Consider the following 23,209-nt stretch of genomic DNA (forward strand, 5'->3'; position numbering starts at 1 on the left):
TCTAAAAGTCCCAGACACCTACCCACCGGGAAGCTCCATCCCTTGCCAATTCCTAACCGCCCCCGGTCACACCTAGGAGTTGACTTTATGACGGACCTGCCACCTTCGGAGGGAAATACCTGTATTCTCGTCATCGTGGACCGCTTCTCCAAATTCTGTAGATTGCTGCTCTTGAAAGGTCTCCCTACCGCATTCGAAACTGCTGAGCTCCTCTTCAATCATGTCTTCAGGTACTTCGGCATCCCCGAAGACATAGTATCCGACAGGGGACCCCAATTTATATCAAGGGTCTGGAAAGCGTTCTTTAGGCTCCTAGGTGTGGCCGTCAGCCTCTCCTCTGGCTACCATCCGCAGACCAACGGCCAGACAGAGAGGAAGATCCAGGAAGTGGGGCGGTTTCTCAGGACCTTCTGTCACGCTCACCAGAACTCCTGGAACCAGTTTCTGGGCTGGGCGGAGTACGCCCAAAATTTACTGCGGCAAGCGACCACCGGCCTCACACCATTCCAGTGCGTCTTAGGATACCAGCCTCCATTGTTCCCCTGGAATGGTGAACCATCTGAGGTACCCGCAGTGGATTACTGGTTCCGGGAGAGCGAGAGAGTCTGGGACGAAGCTCACCATCATCTCCAGAGGGCAGTTCGCAGATTCAAGTCAATGGCTGATAGGAGGAGGATTCCGGCCCAAGTCTATGCTCCCGGAGATAAGGTTTGGCTATCCACCCGAGACATTCGTCTGCGACTGCCCTCCAAGAAACTCAGTCCCAGGTTTGTTGGCCCCTTCACAGTCCTGGAACAGGTCAATCCCGTAACGTATAAACTCCAGTTACCTCCACAGTACAGGATCCGTTCCACATTCCATGTCTCTCTGCTAAAACCCTGGCACCCACCTCTTGTCTCTCCCACAGAACCTGGCCAAGAAGAGGAACCCCCTCCCCCGTTACTCCTGGAAGAAGGTTCAGTCTACACGGTTCGTGAGATTCTGCAGTCCCGACGTCGTGGGGGTCATTTGGAGTATCTAGTGGACTGGGAAGGCTACGGTCCAGAGGAAAGATCATGGGTTCCTAGAGACGACATCCTTGACCCAGCCTTTATTGAAGGACTTCTATTCACCTGATTCACCAACCTAAGCCTTTCATTCTGCACTGCTGTTTCAAATAAACTCACTTACCTGTACCCCTCTTGTTGTCCGTCTGCTTCCGTAACATAGAATCGGTTATGTACTGTAATATCAGAATACTTTTACATAACGATTATATAAATGCTTAAAGAGCATTAAAATATTTTTTTAATTTTTAAAGAAAAATCAATAGACGTTTTATATGTCTCTCACTGATAGAATAAGATTTTTTCGGAGTCTGACCATTTACTGCTCAGTACAATTAATTAGAATAAGAAACAAATACATAAAATCTGTTAATTTGTACTAATATAATAATCTCACAAATGCTTATAGATCATTAAAATAATATCTAAAAATGGTTGCAAAAGTGGTCATAAAAGTGTCAGTAACAATTTAAAATGAGGTCTCTTTTGTTAACATTACTTCATGCATAAACTAACAATGAACAATTTATTTTTACAGCATTCATTAATTTTTTTATGTTATTTTACCCAATGTGTGTGTCTGTCTTTGTGTTGATCTTATGGAGTAACCCTTTCATTGCTGTAACCCTTAAATCCAGACTGACAGAGCACTACTGTAAATCCATGTCCCCTCTGTGCATTGTTTTCCTGATGGCACCGGGGTAGCGATTGCACAGAGGGCTTGTGCCCTTCATCGCTGGGAGTTCTGGGGGATTTTGGAGCCCTTAACATACACGAAAACTCTTGAAAATTTGCACACACATTGGAACCTGTGGCCATCAGGGCCGGACAGACTTTGACATGGTGGGGTCACCTGGGGGCGGGGTGGGGGCGTGGCACAGCATTAAAAATTGCGACTTTTGAGGGGCCCTGGAGCGCACACCGATTGACCTACAGTCACCAAAATTCATACACATATAGACCTCATCGGGCCGAACAACTTTCGTGCTCACACTCCGTACTTCACCAAACAGGAAGTCAGCTTTTCAGGGATGTCTAAAAAGCGCATGCAATGGAATTTGAAATACTCCTCCTAGGCCTTTCCACTGATGGCCACCAAACTCGGTCAGCATGACCTCAAGACACTGGGTTTTTTATATTTTTGATATCTCGAACGGTTTGGCGTGGCGGGGCGACAAAGTTATGGCGAGAAATGAGAAACAGGAAGTGCCTAATAACTTTGACACACTTTGTCTGATTTTGACCAAACTTCAGCAGTTTGTTTGTCATCTGATGCCGATCACAGAGATGTGACTATTATGAGTCAAAGTTATAGCGCCACCAACTGGCAGCAGAAAGCGTGACGTTTTCGAAATGCTTTAAAGTCAGCCTCTTAATTTTACTCAATTTGCTTCAAACTTCATCACAATAATGTCAAAACATGACCGATGAGAATCTTTGTAGGGCGTTATCGATAACTTTTATCATGTTGCCATGGCAACGTGGCAAACTTTAACTTTAGTTTTTTGTGTTTTTGAGCCACTTAAAATGCTTAGAATTTCATGAAACTCAACACACACATCTGTATTAATGACAGTTAAACACTGATAAAAGCCCATAAATGAGCGTGGAGCGGGCGCTCCATAGTGCCACCTTTTGACAAAAGTTGGGGGGACAGTTTGTGCTACAGTCACCAAACTCGGTACATGAATTGGAATCATCAAGCCGGACAACTTTCTAATTTACACCCATTAGCTACGACCAACAGGAAGTTGGCTATTTTGATTTAAATATGGATTTTTGGAAAAATCAGACTGTGGAATTTGAAATACTCCTCCTAGGCCTTTCCACTGATGGCCACCAAACTCGGTCAGCATGACCTCAAGACATTGGGGACGCAAAATTGCCAGGGGATTTTTGATATCTCGAACAGTTTGGCCGTGCTACGATCAACAGGATGTCAGCTATTTTGATTTGAATGTGGATTTTTAGAAAAATATAGCTGTGATTAAATTCATATCACTCATAGCAGAATCAGACAGTTCACACCAAACTTTGTCAACATGATGCCAAGATACTGAAGATGCTAAATTGTGAACGGCTTTGGGATATCTTGAACGGTGTTGATGTGGTGATTTATGAAAATAACAGTAAAAAAGATTAAGAGTAATTTTCATATATCTTTAAATTGCATTATTCTAACTCATCAAAACTTTTTACATATAAAGAAGAAGACATTCTTAGGAAATCTGAGCACTAAGATCCAGTAGTACTAATAGAGAGATGCATCCACAATCGGATGACAGGAGAAGATCATTTGTAACTCGCCTTAGGGCGCCGCCGGAGGAGAGGGGTCCGCGAAGCGCTTAATAAGTTGCCGGCGGCAGGCGGTTAGTGGACGCTGCGCGCCGCCCCCTAGAGGATTTTTGCCGGACCCCTCGACCCCCCAGTCGCGGAGGGGAGGCCCTGCGGGGTCCGTCTGAGGCGTCGGCCGGGGCCTGGGACCCCCGGGGGCCCCGCGGAACGGCCCCCATTTTTCGCTCCTTTTGTTGCGATCTCGAGTTCGGCCACCAGGTGGCAGACTTCTGTCCACGGAACGCCTGCGGGGGGGGCGTCGAATAGGTTGCAGGTGGGCGTCCACGGACAGCCTAAAGGTGCCACGGGGAGCCTATTGGCCGGCCCCGCCCACCGACCACGAAAAGCCTATTCGTCCCCCTAACCGCCTATGTGACCACGAAAAGCCTATTCGTCCCCCTAAACACCTATGTGACCACGGAAAGCCTATTCGTCCCCCTAACCACCTATGTGACCACGAAAAGCCTATTCGTGCCCCTAACCACCTATGTGACCACGAAAAGCCTATTCGTCCCCCTAACCACCTATGTGACCACGAAAAGCCTATTCGTCCCCCTAAACACCTATGTGACCACGAAAAGCCTATTCGTCCCCCTAACCACCTATGTGTCCACGAAAAGCCTATTCGTCCCCCTAACCACCTATGTGACCACGAAAAGCCTATTCGTCCCCCTAAACACCTATGTGACCACGGAAAGCCTATTCATCCCCCTAACCACCTATTTGTCCACGGAAAGCCTGCAGAGGCCCCGTCAAATAAGTTACAGCTGTCACTTGCCCACCAGCAACTTATTTGACAGGGCATCCATAGGCGTTCCGTGGACGATAAGATAATAAGTCATATTTCATAACTACAGTGGTTTTATGGACACATTTCTACAGTACAGTGCTCAGGGGACACTACCCAGCAGTTCTGTGTACATTACAGCACCTATAATGACTTAATTTGCATAAAAATGCACTGTCCACAGAAAGCCTATGGAGGCCCGTCAAATAAGTTACAGGTGTCATGCACCGTATGTGGTGAAATACTCGAAAATCCAACTCGAAATCCAACGTGATGTGAGGTCTACATTCCAGAGGTGATCTATAATCCCGAAACTCTGGCCCCTGAGTGGGGGTCCCCTAGGCTACCACAGTCCCGAATTTGGAGGTCCTGTAACCTTTTGACCCCTCTATACCCAACATCCCACGTGCAACTTAATCAATGGAGATTCACAGGTGGTAAATAAGTTACAGGTGTCACTTGACAATGCATTAGTCATTATAAGTCATTTTTCATAAATGTAATGATTTTATTGAGTAATAACTACAGTACAGTGCTCAGGAAACACCATCCAGCAGCTTTGTGTGCATTGGAGCTCATCAAAGGGCTAAATTTGCATAAAAATGCACTGTCCACGAACAACCTGTGGACGCCCCATCAAATAAGTTACAGCTGTCACTTGCCCACCTGTAACTTATTTGACTGGGCCTCCATAGGCGTTCCGTGGACAATACTGTAAATAGTCATATTTCATAACTACAGTGGTTTTATGGACACGTTTCTACAGTACAGTGCTCAGGGGACACTACCCAGCAGTTCTATGTACATTACACCATCTATAATGACTTAATTTGCATACAAATGCACTGTCCACGGAACGCCTATGCAGGCCCCGTCAAATAAGTTACAGCTGTCACTTGCCCACCTGTAACTTATTTGACTGGGCCTCCATAGGCGTTCCGTGGACAGTACTGTAAATAGTCATATTTCATAACTGCAGTGGTTTTATGGATACATTTCTACAGTACAGGGCTCAGGGAACACTACCCAGCAGTTGTATGTACATTACAGCACCTAAAATGGCTTAATTTGCATAAAAATGCACTGTCCACGGAAAGCCTATGGAGGCCCAGTCAAATAAGTTACAGGTGGGCAAGTGACAGCTGTAACTTATTTGACTGGGCCTCCATAGGCGTTCCGTGGACAATACTGTAAATAGTCATATTTCATAACTACAGTGGTTTTATGGACACATTTCTACAGTACAGTGCTCAGGGGACACTACCCAGCAGTTCTGTGTACATTACAGCACCTATAATGACTTAATTTGCATAAAAATGCACTGTCCACGGAAAGCCTATGGAGGCCCGTCAAATAAGTTACAGGTGTCATGCACCGTATGTGGTGAAATACTCGAAAATCCAACTCGAAATCCAACGTGATGTGAGGTCTACATTCCAGAGGTGATCTATAATCCCGAAACTCTGGCCCCTGAGTGGGGGGCCCCTAGGCTACCACAGTCCCGAATTTGGAGGTCCTGTAACCTTTTGACCCCTCTATACCCAACATCCCACGTGCAACTTAATCAATGGAGATTCACAGGTGGTAAATAAGTTACAGGTGTCACTTGACAATGCATTAGTCATTATAAGTCATTTTTCATAAATGTAATGATTTTATTGAGTAATAACTACAGTACAGTGCTCAGGAAACACCATCCAGCAGCTTTGTGTGCATTGGAGCTCATCAAAGGGCTAAATTTGCATAAAAATGCACTGTCCACGAACAACCTGTGGATGCCCCGTCAAATAAGTTACAGCTGTCACTTGCCCACCTGTAACTTATTTGACTGGGCCTCCATAGGCGTTCCGTGGACAATACTGTAAATAGTCATATTTCATAACTACAGTGGTTTTATGGACACATTTCTACAGTACAGTGCTCAGGGGACATTACCCAGCAGTTCTATGTACATTACAGCACCTATTATGACTTAATTTGCATAAAAATGCACTGTCCACGGAAAGCCTATGGAGGCCCCGTCAAATAAGTTACAGCTGTCACTTGCCCACCTGTAACTTATTTGACTGGGCCTCCATAGGCGTTCCGTGGACAATACTGTAAATAGTCATATTTCATAACTACAGTGGTTTTATGGACACATTTCTACAGTACAGTGCTCAGGGGACATTACCCAGCAGTTCTGTGTACATTACAGCACCTATTATGACTTAATTTGCATAAAAATGCACTGTCCACGGAAAGCCTATGGAGGCCCAGTCAAATAAGTTACAGGTGGGCAAGTGACAGCTGTAACTTATTTGACTGGGCCTCCATAGGCGTTCCGTGGACAATACTGTAAATAGTCATATTTCATAACTACAGTGGTTTTAGGGACACATTTCTACAGTACAGTGCTCAGGGGACACTACCCAGCAGTTCTGTGTACATTACAGCACCTATTATGACTTAATTTGCATAAAAATGCACTGTCCACGGAAAGCCTATGGACGCCCGTCAAATAAGTTACAGCTGTCACTTGCCCACCTGTAACTTATTTGACTGGGCCTCCATAGGCGTTCCGTGGACAATACTGTAAATAGTCATATTTCATAACTACAGTGGTTTTAGGGACACATTTCTACAGTACAGTGCTCAGGGGACATTACCCAGCAGTTCTGTGTACATTACAGCACCTATTATGACTTAATTTGCATAAAAATGCACTGTCCACGGAAAGCCTATGGACGCCCGTCAAATAAGTTACAGCTGTCACTTGCCCACCTGTAACTTATTTGACTAGGCCTCCATAGGCGTTCCGTGGACAATACTGTAAATAGTCATATTTCATAACTACAGTGGTTTAATGGACACATTTCTACAGTACAGTGCTCAGGGGACACTACCCAGCAGTTCTATGTACATTACAGCACCTAAAATGGCTTAATTTGCATACAAATGCAAATTACAATTTTTGCTGAGTCATGCAGGAAATGCCCACGTGCAACTTATTTGAATGGAGGCCTACACAATGGGATAAGTTGCACGTGTCAGTGGCTCCCGTCTGGCCCCCTGGGGCCCGAGGAGCCTCAAATTTCACAGGAAGTTGCGTCACCCGGCCCTCTGCGACATACCGAGAGGGCTAGGCCCGGAGATGCCCGAAAATATATTTCTTTGCTCTTCATACAACTCTCTGTCTCCTATACATCCCTATGGGGAAAGGGCCTTTAAGGCAGTTACCTTCTCGGTTCCTGATTGGCTCCGGAAGCATCTAGGGCCACGAAACTCCGGGGCCCGATGTAGGGGCTCCCGGCGGTACCCTGTGCGCAATCTCGGGGCCCTGTGACCTTTTGACCCCTGCATACCCGACATCCCACGTGCAACTTATTCAATGAAAATTTCACAGGCGGTTCGCGGTCATGGGGGTCTTTTTCGGCCCGGCGACCGGAAGTGGGCGCGGAACTCCGGACGCCGTCTCGGGGGACCGCGGCGTGACGTACGCGACGACCATCGGGGCGATCGGACCTTCCCTGTGCCCGTTTGGCCCAGGAAGCGTCCGCGGCCGCGAAACTCACGGGCCCCATTCGGGGGGCCCAGACGGTCCCCTGAGACGAATCTCGGGGCCCTGCGACCTTCGTGACCCCTCCGGTTCCGCCGTCCCACTCGTAACTTATTCAATGGAAATTTCACAGGCGGTTCGCGGTCATGGGGGTCTTTTTCGGCCTGTCGGCCAGAGGCGGGCGCGGGACTCCGGGCACCGTCTCGGGGCACCCTGACGTGACGTATATGTCGGTTTCGGGCCGATCGGACCTATTTTTCCCGTGTCCACCAAGCACCTAAAAAATGAATGGGATAGGTTACACGTGTCAGCCACTCCCGTTCGGCCCCCGGGGGTCCTACGGGTCCAGAATTTCGCGTGCCGGTGGCAAAGGGGCCCCCGAACGCCATGTCTGGCGGACGGACGCATGACCCGGACGCGAAGCGGTTTGAGCGCGTTTGACTTAAATCTCTCTCGGAGGCCTCTTCGTCACATAGACCCTAAGACCATCTTGAATGAACTCGAGTGCTCCGATGCAAAAAGTTTGCTGGCTCCGGAAACATCTAGGGCCACGAAACTCTGGCTTTAGGGGCTCCTGGCGGTACCCTGCGTGGAGTCTCGGGGCCCTGTGACCTTTTGACCCCTGCGTACCCGACATCCCACGTGCAACTTATTCAATGGAAATTTCACAGGCTGTTCGCGGTCAAGGGGGTCTTTTTCGGCCCGGCGACCAGAAGTGGGCGCGGAACTCCGGACGCCGTCTCGGGGGACCGCGGCGTGACGTACGCGACGACCATCGGGGCGATCGGACCTTCCCTGTGCCCGTTTGGCCCAGGAAGCGGCCGCGGCCGCGAGACTCACGGGCCCCATTCGGGGGGCCCAGACGGTCCCCTGAGACGAATCTCGGGGCCCTGCGACCTTCGTGACCCCTCCGGTTCCGCCGTCCCACTCGTAACTTATTCAATGGAAATTTCACAGGCGGTTCGCGGTCATGGGGGTCTTTTTCGGCCTGTCGGCCAGAGGCGGGCGCGGGACTCCGGGCACCGTCTCGGGGCACCCTGACGTGACGTATATGTCGGTTTCGGGCCGATCGGACCTATTTTTCCCGTGTCCACCAAGCACCTAAAAAATGAATGGGATAGGTTACACGTGTCAGCCACTCCCGTTCGGCCCCCGGGGGTCCTACGGGTCCAGAATTTCGCGTGCCGGTGGCAAAGGGGCCCCCGAACGCCATGTCTGGCGGACGGACGCATGACCCGGACGCGAAGCGGTTTGAGCGCGTTTGACTTAAATCTCTCTCGGAGGCCTCTTCGTCACATAGACCCTAAGACCATCTTGAATGAACTCGAGTGCTCCGATGCAAAAAGTTTGCTGGCTCCGGAAACATCTAGGGCCACAAACTCTGGCTTTAGGGGCTCCTGGTGGTACCCTGCGTGGAGTCTCGGGGCCCTGTGACCTTTTGACCCCTGCGTACCCGACATCCCACGTGCAACTTATTCAATGGAAATTTCACAGGCGGTTCGCGGTCAAGGGGGTCTTTTTCGGCCAGTCGACCAGAAGTGGGCGCGGAACTCCGGACGCTGTCTCGGGGGACCGCGACGTGACGTACGAGACGGCTCTCGGGGCGATCGGACCTTCCCTGTGCCCGTTTGGCCCAGGAAGCGTCTGCGGCCGCGAAACTCCCGGGCCCCATTCGGGGGGCCCAGACGGTCCCCTGAGACGAATCTCGGGGCCCTGCGACCTTCGTGACCCCTCCGGTTCCGCCGTCCCACTCGTAACTTATTCAATGGAAGTTTCACAGATGGTTCGCGGTCATGGGGATCTTTTTCGGCCTGTTCGAACCGGTGCTAGGGATAGGGTTAGCTAATGCTAGCCCTAAGCACTAACTAGGGTTAGCGCTAACTAGGGCTAGCGCTAACTAGGGTTACACCAACTAGGGTTAGCGCTAACTAGGGTTAGTTACTGCCTCGTGCGTTTAGGCCAAGGCATACATGAAGTGCCCACGTGCAACTTATTTGACGGGACCTCCACAGGCTTTCCGCGGACAACGCGTTCATGGGTCACTTTGCACGTGTAGTGTGATTTTTTGGAATGGTATCCACAGTACGGTGCTTAGGAAACACGGCTTGGCGGTTTCGTGTGTGTCGGTGCTCGTTAAATGCCTTAAATTGCCAAAAAACGCACCGTCCGCGGAACGCCTGTGGAGGTCCCGTCAAATAAGTTACAGGTGTCACTTGACCACCTGTAACTTATTTGAATGGATTTTTTTATAATGGGATAGATTGTACGTGGGACGTGTTATATCTCGGCTTCTGGAAGACATATCCAGCTCAAACCTAGTTCCACAACTCAACTCCACGAGCACCCTGCACAGTGCGAATTTAAAAAAACATCGGAATATATTAATATATACCAATTCCCTAAAAAGTATTAGGGCACCAAAATCCACGGAGCGCTTAATAGGTTGCTCGTGTCCAGGCTGTTCGTGGACGCTGCGCAGCACCCCCTAGATGATTTTTCCCGGCCCCGAAAACCATCCAGGCGTCGAGGTGAGGCCCGTCAAGCCACGCCAAAGGCGTCGCCTCGGACCTGGGGCCCCCAGGGACCCCACGGAACATTGACAAAGTTTCAATGGGTTTAGGTGTTATCTGGCCCTAGTCCACAGGATGGCAGAATTACGACCACGAAAAGCCTATTAATCCCCCTAACCACCTATGTGACCACGAAAAGCCTATTCGTCCCCCTAACCACCTATGTGACCACGAAAAGCCTATTCGTCCCCCTAACCACCTATGTGTCCACAAAAAGCCTATTCGTCCCCCTAACCACCTATGAGACCACGGAAAGCCTATTCGTCCCCCTAACCACCTATGTGACCACGAAAAGCCTATTCGTCCCCCTAACCACCTATGTGACCACGAAAAGCCTATTCGTCCCCCTAACCACCTATGTGTCCACGAAAAGCCTATTCGTCCCCCTAACCACCTATGTGTCCACGAAAAGCCTATTCGTCCCCCTAACCACCTATGTGACCACGGAAAGCCTATTCGTCCCCCTAACCACCTATTTGTCCACGGAAAGCCTGCAGAGGCCCTGTCAAATAAGTTACAGGTGTCATGCACCATATGTGGTGAAATACTCGAAAATCCAACTCGAAATCCAACGTGACGTGAGTTCTACATTCCAGACGTGATCTATAATCCCGAAACTCTGGCCCCTGAGCGGGGGGCCCCTAGGCTACCACAGTCCCGAATTTGGAGGTCCTGTGACCTTTTGACCCCTCTATACCCAACATCCCACGTGCAACTTAATCAATGGAGATTCACAGGTGGTAAATAAGTTACAGCTGTCACTTGACAATGCATTAGTCATTATAAGTCATTTTTCATAAATGTAATGATTTTATTGAGTAATAACTACAGTACAGTGCTCAGGAAACACCATCCAGCAGCTTTGTGTGCATTGGAGCTCATCAAAGGGCTAAATTTGCATAAAAATGCACTGTCCACGAACAGCCTGTGGACGCCCTGTCAAATAAGTTACAGGTGTCATTCACCATATGTGGTGAAATACTCGAAAATCCAACTCGAAATCCAACGTGACGTGAGTTCTACATTCCAGAGGTGATCTATAATCCCGAAACTCTGGCCCCTGAGCGGGGGGCCCCTAGGCTACCACAGTCCCGAATTTGGAGGTCCTGTGACCTTTTGACCCCTCTATACCCAACATCCCACGTGCAACTTAATCAATGGAGATTAACAGGTGGTAAATAAGTTACAGCTGTCACTTGACAATGCATTAGTCATTATAAGTAATTTTTCATAAATGTAATGATTTTATTGAGTAATAACTACAGTACAGTGCTCAGGAAACACCATCCAGCAGCTTTGTGTGCATTGGAGCTCATCAAAGGGCTAAATTTGCATAAAAATGCACTGTCCACGAACAGCCTGTGGACGCCCTGTCAAATAAGTTACAGGTGTCATTCACCATATGTGGTGAAATACTCGAAAATCCAACTCGAAATCCAACGTGACGTGAGTTCTACATTCCAGAGGTGATCTATAATCCCGAAACTCTGGCCCCTGAGCGGGGGGCCCCTAGGCTACCACAGTCCCGAATTTGGAGGTCCTGTGACCTTTTGACCCCTCTATACCCAACATCCCACGTGCAACTTAATCAATGGAGATTAACAGGTGGTAAATAAGTTACAGCTGTCACTTGACAATGCATTAGTCATTATAAGTAATTTTTCATAAATGTAATGATTTTATTGAGTAATAACTACAGTACAGTGCTCAGGAAACACCATCCAGCAGCTTTGTGTGCATTGGAGCTCATCAAAGGGCTAAATTTGCATAAAAATGCACTGTCCACGAACAGCCTGTGGACGCCCTGTCAAATAAGTTACAGGTGTCATTCACCATATGTGGTGAAATACTCGAAAATCCAACTCGAAATCCAACGTGACGTGAGTTCTACATTCCAGACGTGATCTATAATCCCGAAACTCTGGCCCCTGAGCGGGGGGCCCCTAGGCTACCACAGTCCCGAATTTGGAGGTCCTGTGACCTTTTGACCCCTCTATACCCAACATCCCACGTGCAACTTAATCAATGGAGATTCACAGGTGGTAAATAAGTTACAGCTGTCACTTGACAATGCATTAGTCATTATAAGTAATTTTTCATAAATGTAATGATTTTATTGAGTAATAACTACAGTACAGTGCTCAGGAAACACCATCCAGCAGCTTTGTGTGCATTGGAGCTCATCAAAGGGCTAAATTTGCATAAAAATGCACTGTCCACGAACAGCCTGTGGACGCCCTGTCAAATAAGTTACAGGTGTCATTCACCATATGTGGTGAAATACTCGAAAATCCAACTCGAAATCCAACGTGACGTGAGTTCTACATTCCAGAGGTGATCTATAATCCCGAAACTCTGGCCCCTGAGCGGGGGGCCCCTAGGCTACCACAGTCCCGAATTTGGAGGTCCTGTGACCTTTTGACCCCTCTATACCCAACATCCCACGTGCAACTTAATCAATGGAGATTCACAGGTGGTAAATAAGTTACAGCTGTCACTTGACAATGCATTAGTCATTATAAGTAATTTTTCATAAATGTAATGATTTTATTGAGTAATAACTACAGTACAGTGCTCAGGAAACACCATCCAGCAGCTTTGTGTGCATTGGAGCTCATCAAAGGGCTAAATTTGCATAAACATGCACTGTCCACGAACAGCCTGTGGACGCCCTGTCAAATAAGTTACAGGTGTCATTCACCATATGTGGTGAAATACTCGAAAATCCAACTCGAAATCCAACGTGACGTGAGTTCTACATTCCAGAGGTGATCTATAATCCTGAAACTCTGGCCCCTGAGCGGGGGGCCCCTAGGCTACCACAGTCCCGAATTTGGAGGTCCTGTGACCTTTTGACCCCTCTATACCCAACATCCCACGTGCAACTTAATCAATGGAGATTAACAGGTGGTAAATAAGTTACAGCTGTCACTTGACAATGCATTAGTCATTATAAGTAATTTTTCATAAATGTAATGATTTTATTGAGTAATAACTACAGTACAGTGCTCAGGAAACACCATCCAGCAGCTTTGTGTGCATTGGAGCTCATCAAAGGGCTAAATTTGCATAAAAATGCACTGTCCACGAACAGCCTGTGGACGCCCTGTCAAATAAGTTACAGGTGTCATGCACCATATGTGGTGAAATACTCGAAAATCCAACTCGAAATCCAACGTGACGTGAGGTCTACAAAGTCCAAAATTTTGACCGGCCACCACTCGGCCGAATCGAGGGCGAACCACACCAAACTCGGGGCCCTGTTAGACCCGCGGGAGACCCAACCGACGACACTGGCCACGAGCTGCTGCTCCACCGGGGGGCCGAGATACGGACCCCCATAGTTTCAGGGGCCAAATTGAAGGAAGAGGCGTAGAGGCTCCCAACAGAGCTCTATCAATAGCCCTCGCCGGGCCCTGTCCGACGACATAGGCCACGAGTCGCTACTCCTCCAGTGGCCGGAGATAGAGCCCCCCAAAGCCCCAAAGTCCAAAAATTTGACCAGCCACCACTCGGCCGAATCGAGGCCGAACCGCACCAAACTCGGGGCTCCGATAGACCCGCGGGAGACCTAACCGACGACACCGGCCATGAGCCGCTGCTCTTCCGGGGGCCCGAGATATGGACTCTTTTGTCCTGCTGCCCGCAAAACACCTACGAAATGAATGGGATAAGTTACACGTGTCAGTGGCCCCCGTCCAGCTCCGGGGGGTCCTAGGGGCCACAAACTTCACGTGCTGGTAGCGCAGGGCCCCCCGAACACATTATCGAACGGACAAGAGATAACCCTGAACGTAAAGTACTTTTTGCATCTTTGGCATAAAATCTCATACATAGGCCTCCTTCTACACATATCTTTTAAGACCCTCTTGAATGAACTTTGCTGATGTGAAAAGTTTTTTGAACTGCAAAAACACATGCTTAGAAGGGATCTAGAATCCCGAAACTCTGGCCCCAGAGTCGGGGGCCCCTAGGCTACCACCATACCAAATTTTGATGTCCTGTGACCTTTTGACCCTTGTATATCCAACGTCCCACTTGCAACTTATTCAATGGAAATTTCACAGGTGGTTCGTGGTCAGGGGGCATGAGTTTCGGCCAATTGGGCAGATACGGACGCGGAACTCCGGAAGCCGTCCCGGGGGGCCGCGACGTGACCCTAGTGCCGATTTCGGGGCGATCTGAGCTTTCTGTTCCACTGAACTGCAGAAACACGTGCTTAGAAGGGATCAAGAATCCCGAAACTCTGGCCCCAGAGTCAAGGGCCCCTAGGCTACCCCCGTACCAAATTTTGATGTCCTGTGACCTTTTGACCCTTGTATACCCAACGTCCCACTTGCAACTTATTCAATGGAAATTTCACAGGTGGTTCGTGGTCGGGGGGGGATGGGTTTCGGCCAATCGGGCAGATACGGACACGGAACTCCGGACACCATCCCGGGGGGCCGTGGCGTGACCCGTGTGCCGATTTCGGGGCGATCGGACCTTTGTGTCCTGCTGCCCGCAAAACACCTACAAAATGAATGGGATAAGTTACACGTGTCAGCGACCCCCGTCCAGCTCCGGGGGGTCCTATGGGCCCCAAACTTCACATCCTAGTAGCATTGGGCTCCCTGAACACCATATAGTGCAGACAAGCATCTACCCTGAACGAAAAGTACTTTTTGCATCTTTGGCATAAAATCTCATACATAGGCCTCCTTCTACACATATCTTTTAAGACCCTCTTGAATGAACTTTGCTGATGTGAAAAGTTTTTTGAACTGCAAAAACACATGCTTAGAAGGGATCTAGAATCCCGAAACTCTGGCCCCAGAGTCGGGGGCCCCTAGGCTACCACCATACCAAATTTTGATGTCCTGTGACCTTTTGACCCTTGTATATCCAACGTCCCACTTGCAACTTATTCAATGGAAATTTCACAGGTGGTTCGTGGTCAGGGGGCATGAGTTTCGGCCAATTGGGCAGATACGGACGCGGAACTCCGGAAGCCGTCCCGGGGGGCCGCGACGTGACCCTAGTGCCGATTTCGGGGCGATCTGAGCTTTCTGTTCCACTGAACTGCAGAAACACGTGCTTAGAAGGGATCAAGAATCCCGAAACTCTGGCCCCAGAGTCAAGGGCCCCTAGGCTACCCCCGTACCAAATTTTGATGTCCTGTGACCTTTTGACCCTTGTATACCCAACGTCCCACTTGCAACTTATTCAATGGAAATTTCACAGGTGGTTCGTGGTCGGGGGGGGATGGGTTTCGGCCAATCGGGCAGATACGGACACGGAACTCCGGACACCATCCCGGGGGGCCGTGGCGTGACCCGTGTGCCGATTTCGGGGCGATCGGACCTTTGTGTCCTGCTGCCCGCAAAACACCTACAAAATGAATGGGATAAGTTACACGTGTCAGCGACCCCCGTCCAGCTCCGGGGGGTCCTATGGGCCCCAAACTTCACATCCTAGTAGCATTTGGCTCCCTGAACACCATATAGTGCAGACAAGCATCTACCCTGAACGAAAAGTACTTTTTGCATCTTTGGCATAAAATCTCATACATAGGCCTCCTTCTACACATATCTTTTAAGACCCTCTTGAATGAACTTTGCTGATGTGAAAAGTTTTTTGAACTGCAAAAACACATGCTTAGAAGGGATCTAGAATCGCGAAACTCTGGCCCCAGAGTCGGGGGCCCCTAGGCTACCACTGTACCAAATTTTGATGTCCTGTGACCTTTTGACCCCTGAATACCCAACGTCCCACTTGCAACTTATTCAATGGAAATTTCACAGGTGGTTCGTGGTCGGGGGGCATGAGTTTCGGCCAATTGGGCAGATATGGACACGGAACTCCGGAAGCCGTCCCGGGGGGCCGCGGCGTGACCCGTGTGCCAATTTCGGGGCGATCGGACCTTTCTGTCCCGCTGAACTGCAGAAACACATGCTTAGAAGTGACCTAGAATCCCGAAACTCTCGCCCCAGAGTGAAGGGCCCCTAGGCTACCACCGTACCAAATTTTGATGTCCTGTGACCTTTTGACCCCTGAATACCCAGCATCCCACTTGCAACTTATTCAATGGAAATTTCATAGGTGGTTCGTGGTCAGGGGTAGTGGGCTTCGGCCAATCGGGCAGATACGGACACGGAACTCCGGACGCTGTCCCGGGGGGCCGCGGCGTGACCCGTGTGCCAATTTCGGGGCGATCGGACCTTTCTGTCCCGCTGAACTGCAGAAACACATGCTTAGAAGTGACCTAGAATTCTGAAACTCTGACCCCCAAGTCGGGGGCCCCTGGGCTACTGTTGTACCAAATTTTGAAGTCCTGTGACCTTTTGACCCCTGAATACCCAACGTCCCACTTGCAACTTATTCAATGGAAATTTCACAGGTGGTTCGTGGTCGGGGGGCATGAGTTTCGGCCAATTGGGCAGATCTCAAACTCAAAATAGGCGTTCCGTGGCACTGAGGAAGACTATGGTCAAGATTAGGTGGTTAGGGGTCAAAATAGGCGTTCCGTGGCACTGAGGAAGACTATGGTCAAGATTAGGTGGTTAGGGGTCAAAATAGGCGTTCCGTGGCACTGAGGAAGACTTTGGTCAAGATTAGGTGGTTAGGGGTCAAAATAGGCGTTCCGTGGCACTGAGGAAGACTATGGTCAAGTTTAGGTGGTTAGGGGTCAAAATAGGCGTTCCGTGGCACTGAGGAAGACTGTGGTGAAGAATAGGTGGTTAGTGGGCGAAATAGGCGTTCCGTGTCACTGGGGAAGGCTGTGGTGAAGAATAGGTGGTTAGTGGGCGAAATAGGCGTTCCGTGGCACTGAGGAAGACTTTGGTCAAGTTTAGGTGGTTAGGGGTCAAAATAGGCATTTCGTGGCACTTAGGAAGACTTTGGTCAAGTTTAGGTGGTTAGGGGTCAAAATAGGCATTTCGTGGCACTGAGGAAGACTTTGGTCAAGTTTAGGTGGTTAGGGGTCAAAATAGGCGTTCCGTGTCACTGAGGAAGACTTTGGTCAAGTTTAGGTGGTTAGGGGTCAAAATAGGCATTTCGTGGCACTGAGGAAGACTTTGGTCAAGTTTAGGTGGTTAGGGGTCAAAATAGGCGTTCCGTGTCACTGAGGAAGACTTTGGTCAAGTTTAGGTGGTTAGGGGTCAAAATAGGCGTTCCGTGTCACTGAGGAAGACTTTGGTCAAGTTTAGGTGGTTAGGGGTCAAAATAGGCGTTCCGTGTCACTGAGGAAGACTGTGGTGAAGAATAGGTGGTTAGTGGGCGAAATAGGCGTTCCGTGTCACTGAGGAAGGCTATGGTGAAGAATAGGTGGTTAGTGGGCGAAATAGGCGTTCCGTGTCACTGAGGAAGACTGTGGTGAAGAATAGGTGGTTAGGGGCACCCAAAGGCCTTTCGTGTCCTTCCTCGTGGTGCAAGGGTGCCCCCAGAGGCGTCCGTACGGAGCCTATGGCCAATTTGATGGACTTACCTGCTTTTTCGCAAAACGTCCACGCCACCATTGAAATAAGCGGCTCGTGTCGTCCACGAACTGCACGCGAGCCCACGCACCAACTATGCGTCCAATGGCAACTTATTTGAATTGCAAAAAGACCACGAACCACCTAGATTCCCTTACTCTAATAAGAGCAGTCTCAGTGCTATGATACGGTCTAAAACCTGACTGGAAATCCTCACAGATACCATTTTTCTCTAAGAAAGAACACAATTGTGAGGACACTACCTTTTCTAGTATCTTTGATAGAAAAGGGAGATTTGAAATTGGTCTGTAATTGTTTAATTCATTGGGATCAAGTTGAGGTTTTTTAATTAGAGGCTTAATAACAGCCAGTTTGAAAGTTTTGGGAACATATCCTAACGATAGTGACGAATTAATAATATTCAGAAGAGGATCTATGACTTCTGGAAGCACCTCTTTTAGTAGCTTAGATGGAATAGGGTCTAACATAAATGTTGTCGGTTTCGATGATTTAATAAGTTTGTACAACTCTTCCTCTCCTATAGTTGAAAATGCATGGAATTGTTCCTCAGGAGATTTATAGCATATCTGATGCGATACTGTAGCGGATGGCTGCATAGTTACAATTTTATCTCTAATAGTATCTATCTTGGTAGTAAAATAGTTCATGAAGTCATTACTGCTGTGCTGTTGGGAAAATTCAGCACCTGTTGGTGCTTTATTCTTCATTAATTTAGCCACTGTATTGAATAAATACCTAGGGTTATGTTTGTTTTCTTTTAAGAAAGATGAAAAATAATCTGATCTAGCAGTTTTTAATGCTTTTCTATAGGATATGTTACATTCACGCCAGGCTGTACGGAAAACCTCTAGTTTTGTTTTCTTCCAGCTGCGTTCCATTTTTCGTCGTGCTCTCTTCAGTGCGCGAGTGTGTTCAGTATACCACGGCGTCGGACTGTTTTCCTTAATTTTTCTTAACCGCAGAGGAGCAACTATATCTAAAGTGCTAGAAAAAAGAGAGTCAATAGTTTATGTTGCATCATCAAGTTTTCCTGAGCTATCGGATATGCTGAGGAATTCAGATAAATCAGGAAGGTTACTTACAAAGCAGTCTCTTGTGGTAGAAGCAATGGTTCTACCGTACTTATAGCGAGGAGTTAGTTTTACAGTTTTAGTTATCTGGAGTATACACGAGACTAGATAATGATCTGAGATATCATCACTTTGATGCAGAATTTCAACGCCATTAACATCAATTCCGTGTGACAATATTAAATCTAAAGTATGATTTCGGCAATGAGTAGGTCCTGAAACGTGTTGTCTAACCCCAATTGAGTTCAGAATATCTATAAATGCAGAATATCTATAATTTTCATTATCAACATGGATGTTAAAATCACCCACTATTAAGACTTTATCTGTGGCCAACACTAATTCGGATAGAAAATCAGCAAATTCTTTAATAAAGTCTGTATGGTGCCCTGGTGGCCTGTATACAGTAGCCAGTAAAAACGTCACAGGAGATTTATCATTAATACTTGATTCTTTGGATAATGTTATATGGAGCACCATTACTTCAAACGAGTTATACTTAAAGTCCGTTCTCTGAGAAACACTGAACATATTGCTATAAATTGTGCAAACACCTCCCCCCTTACCTTTTACACGTGGCACATGTTTGTAACAGTAATTTTGGGGGGTTGCCTCATTTAAAATTATGTAATCATCTGGTTTTAGCCAGGTTTCTGTCAAACAGAGCACATCTAGCTTATGATCAGTGATCATATCGTTTACAAAAAGTGCTTTCGTAGAAAGTGACCTGATATTTAATAAGCCAAGCTTTATCATTTGTTTCTCAGTATTATATACATTTTTTATTTGTTCAACATCAATTAAATTGTTACTCTTACATTGCTTTGGATGTTTATTGTATTTTCTAGCTTGGGGAACAGACACAGTCTCTATAGTGTGATATCTAGGTGAAAGGGTCTCTATGTGCTGAGAATTAACTGATTTCTGTGATTTCTGTGACGTGAGGCGGCTAGCAGACGGTCGGTTTCGCCAGTCTGTCTGCTTCCTGACCTGGGCCCCAGTTAGTCAAGTGCAAACGCTAAGACTATGTGCCATATTTCTAGATAGGAGAGATGCTCCACATCCGGGGGATGAAGACCATCTCTTTTCAACAGGTCGGGTCTGCCCCAGAAACTCGTCCAATTGTCTATGAAATCTATGTTATTTAGTGGGCACCACTTTGACATCCAACCGTTTAATGATGACAATCTACTATGTATCTCGTCACCACTGTAAGCAGGGAGGGGACCAGAGCATATTACAGTGTCTGACATCGTACTTGCAAGTTCACACACCTCTTTAACATTATTTTTAGTGATCTCCGACTGGCGAAGTCGAACATCATTAGTGCCGACGTGAATAACAATCTTACTGAATTTACGTTTAGTATTAGCCAGCACTTTTAAATTTGCCAAGATGTCAGGCGTACAATAGAATCGCCAATTACTAGAGCACTTTCATCAGGTTTCTCAGTGGGTGCGTCACTGAGTGGGGAGAACCTGTTTGATGTTCTAATCGGAATGGAAGAGCGGTGTTTTGACCCGTGACTATGCCGCCTCACAGTCACCCAGTTACCCTGCTGCACGGGCGCTGTAACTACCGGAACCGAACAATTTGCATGTCTCCCTGAACTAGTCACATCCAAAGCCTTATCTAAGTCCCTCACATTCTTATTATCCTCCATTAAAGTTTGGATGTGTGTCTCTAGTTCTGAAATCTTCTCTGTCAGCCTAGCTATTTCCTTGCATTTATCACATGTATAAGGCTCACTGCCGACAGAGATAGATAAGCTTTACATGTGGCAGGTGGTGCAGACAACAATAGCAAAAGAAGAAGCCATATACTCACCATTTTTGTAGAATGGTTCCAACTTACCACTGTTGTTCTGATGAACTCTTGAAGAGAGGTATGGGAGGAGGAACAACGGAGTAAACAGGACGTAAAAGGAAACGCGATTCGCAAGCTAATCGGCTAACTGAATGCTAACTTGTTGCAAATCGTGGTTGTGGAATAAAAGCGAAACGGTTCGCGAGAGAGAAAGGAGAGCGGTAGTAGACACGAGTAGAGAACGTAAATGTAAATGCAAGTCGCCAGTGGCTAGCTAAATAGCTAAGCTAAATAGCTAACCCACTGCAGTCGCAGATTAATGGGTAAAGTGAGCGGTCAGATTAGTGTGACGTATAATTTCACAAGTCTGTTGGGAGTAAAGCTGTTTTTAATTACTTTAAACAGCAGAGAGTAATAATAAGATAAAGATTTCTAATGAAAAACAAGCTCCAGAAAGCTACAATCACAGAGAGCTAAAAAACACAAACCACAAGGCAGCTCAGCAAAACAGGAAGTGACGATCCCCAACCAATGAGTGTCTGGTTGAACGTAAAGGGCCAAGTGTATGCAAACAACAGTGTATGTAATTTTTAAGTAGTAAAGTGTCAAGTTAATCTAAAAATAATCTTGACTACTGTAGAAAATACTTTTTCTAAATGCTTTTAAATTTGTGTTTTGGATGTTCTGTGCTTATGAGAAGACAAAATGTTCTGTGCTTATGAAAAGACAAAGTGTACACTATGTAACAGAATCTGTTTAGTAAAATGTGTGTGTGTAGTTGCGAACTCTCTACATTTATGTCATTTCTGAGAAACCTTTGTTTACAGGCACGTAGGAGAAAAGAAGCCCTGCAAAAGTAGTAGCAATTTGAAGGTCACTTTAGACTAGACTTTTGGTCACTCTAAGAAGAAGAATGGGATGGGGCTGTATTTTCTTTTCTGTGCAGGAGCGGTTGGCGATAACAGACCCTGATTGGAGGAGAATAGTCGAACGATATCAGGAGGAGAGACCTGCAGATCAAGAATATAAATACTTGCATTTAGTTTTGTGAGACATTCCTGGACTGCCCAGAATGTCAGATTTGATATTGACTGTTCTGGAATCCTGAGCTCAGCACTCTTTGACTTTACTATTAAATTGGCTTTAAACTTTAACGCGGACTCGAACTGTTTTATTTAAAGGGCGGATAAACGGACTGGGGGGAAGTAGGTATTCTTAGAATACCGGCAACTTCCAACAATTGGAGGGGGCACCCGGATTCGCCCGAGACGAGGAATCAGAAGCTGAAGGACACCTCCATCTCAACTCCTCTGCAGAGAAATAATAACAGGTAGGCAGTTACCTTTTTCATAAAAAACTGCATTTTGGCTACTACTAAATTAAAGAGTTGAGGAGGAAGTGAATGTCAGTTTTGCGCATTTTACTACATTTGATAGGGTAAAGTCAAAGAGTAAAAAGTTAAATTAAAAAGTGACGGATTGTCATAAAAAACCACGGCGATGGCGTCAAAGTGGTGACTTTCCTAAGGACTTTCAGGTTAATCAGGTTTAAAAAGGTAAAATAGAAAGTGACGGATTGTCATAAAAAACCACGGCGATGGCGTCAAAGTGGTGACTTTCCTAAGGACTTTCAGGTTAATAAGGTAAAGGATATCCAGTGATCTCAAATAAAGGAATTAAATTAGGAAATGAAAGAAAACTCCTAAAACAAAAAGTTTTCCCGGCAAGGTTGAGTTTTCTCAAGTAGGAGATAACAGAAAATTCCTAAAAACGTTTCCTGGCGAGGTTGAGTTTTCTTTTAATTTTGAAGGTCTCCAGTAAATAAAATAGGAGGTATAAAATAATAGGCTGTGTGCGAGGGCTGTGTGCAGGGTAATTAGGCAGCAGGAGACAAATTTAAGGCTGTGTGCAAGGAGGCGGTGTGTCCGGGGGTAATTGGGCAGTAGGATAGATTAAAATTTTTAAAGGACCTCCAAAAACATTGGTAAATAAAGGTGAAAGAAACATCGTAAAACCCGGCGGGGTCGAAGCCTAATAAGGTTGATTTTCTTAAGAACCTCCTAAATTTGAGATCAAGTGTATGTGGCATATGCGTTGTGTGAAGTGAAACAAGTGTGTATGTGTGTAGTTTATATCAGGTGATTGTAGATACAGTTAACATATGAACAAGGAATACATAAGAAGAACTTTAATATTAACGGGTACCATAACAGTACAAAGAACTAAAAACGTTCCAAATAATTGGTTGTGTCGATTATTCGGACATCTTCCAGATTGTAGACGGTGTGACCTGAATCGTGAGACTCAACCGTTGATAAATAAGAAGTAAGAAATGGCAACTTACAAAGAAAATTGGCAGAAGATAGCTGAGATGGTGTTGGCGCAGACAGAGCCAAAAGATGTTAAGGAAAGACAGAAAGAATTGTTGAGGTGTTGGTCCCACCTAACAAATATTCATCAATGGAAAGATGATAGTAAGGATACAGGCAAATTAGTGCAGTATATTAAAATGGAAGAAAAAAGGGCTCATGGCTAATTAAAAGGGAAAAGGCAGGAAAGAGAGATATGTTCCAGGTGGTCAAGA

Source organism: Garra rufa, chromosome 3 (assembly GCF_049309525.1).
Source record: "Garra rufa chromosome 3, GarRuf1.0, whole genome shotgun sequence".
Taxonomy (NCBI): Eukaryota; Metazoa; Chordata; class Actinopteri; order Cypriniformes; family Cyprinidae; genus Garra; species Garra rufa.